Source organism: Mandrillus leucophaeus, unplaced genomic scaffold (assembly GCF_000951045.1).
Source record: "Mandrillus leucophaeus isolate KB7577 unplaced genomic scaffold, Mleu.le_1.0 Scaffold1039, whole genome shotgun sequence".
NCBI lineage: Eukaryota > Metazoa > Chordata > Mammalia > Primates > Cercopithecidae > Mandrillus > Mandrillus leucophaeus.
Window position 1 is genome coordinate 153,101 of NW_012098532.1, and position 519 is coordinate 153,619.

Consider the following 519-nt stretch of genomic DNA (forward strand, 5'->3'; position numbering starts at 1 on the left):
GCCAGCGGGGCCGGGCGCCCGCTTCTCCCGGGGAGACGGCAGCACCTTTTCTCCCCGCGCCCGCGCTTTCTCCAGCTTGGCTTCCACCGACTTTGCTAATCGCCCGGACCGCATCTGGACGCTCTGGCTCCGGAGCTGCACAAAGCTCGGATTTCCTTCGGGGAATGAGGCAAGAGGGGCTTTTCGGGCCGAGTTCAGTGGAATTGCGGGATGGAAGTTAGCGAATTAGGGCAACTTGCCTCTACTGCCCAGTCGACCTCAGCTCTCCCCTCCCCCGACACACGCCCACACACACACACCCACGCGCACACCCCTCTCCCTATAAACGCGGGCTGGCGAGCAGCGCGCCGAGTCCCTGCTTCGCAGAACACCGGACTTGGAATCAGAGAGACCTGGCTGCGAATCCCGGCTCCGCCACTTTCTAGCGCTGTGACCTTGGGCAAGTTACCGCACCTCTCCGAGCCTCTCTAACTCTTCTCCTAGCGGGGTTTTAGCACTGACCGCAGGCGGCTTGGCTAG

The 519-nt window shown here is 63.0% G+C and overlaps 1 protein-coding gene across 3 annotated transcripts in view; it reads left to right on the top strand.

Annotated features, from left to right (window-relative positions):
- The first annotated feature begins 349 nt into the window (after positions 1-349).
- The window catches only part of CITED1 (Cbp/p300-interacting transactivator, with Glu/Asp-rich carboxy-terminal domain, 1), a 10,572-nt gene continuing 10,402 nt past the window's right edge, over positions 350-519 (top strand). Inside the window, exon 1 of one of the 3 annotated variants that reach the window (XM_011979277.1) lies at positions 350-439. The gene's annotated coding sequence lies outside the window, so the exon portion shown is untranslated. The remainder of the gene's footprint in view (positions 440-519) is intronic. The other 2 variants (XM_011979285.1, XM_011979306.1) reach the window with 2 other exon arrangements.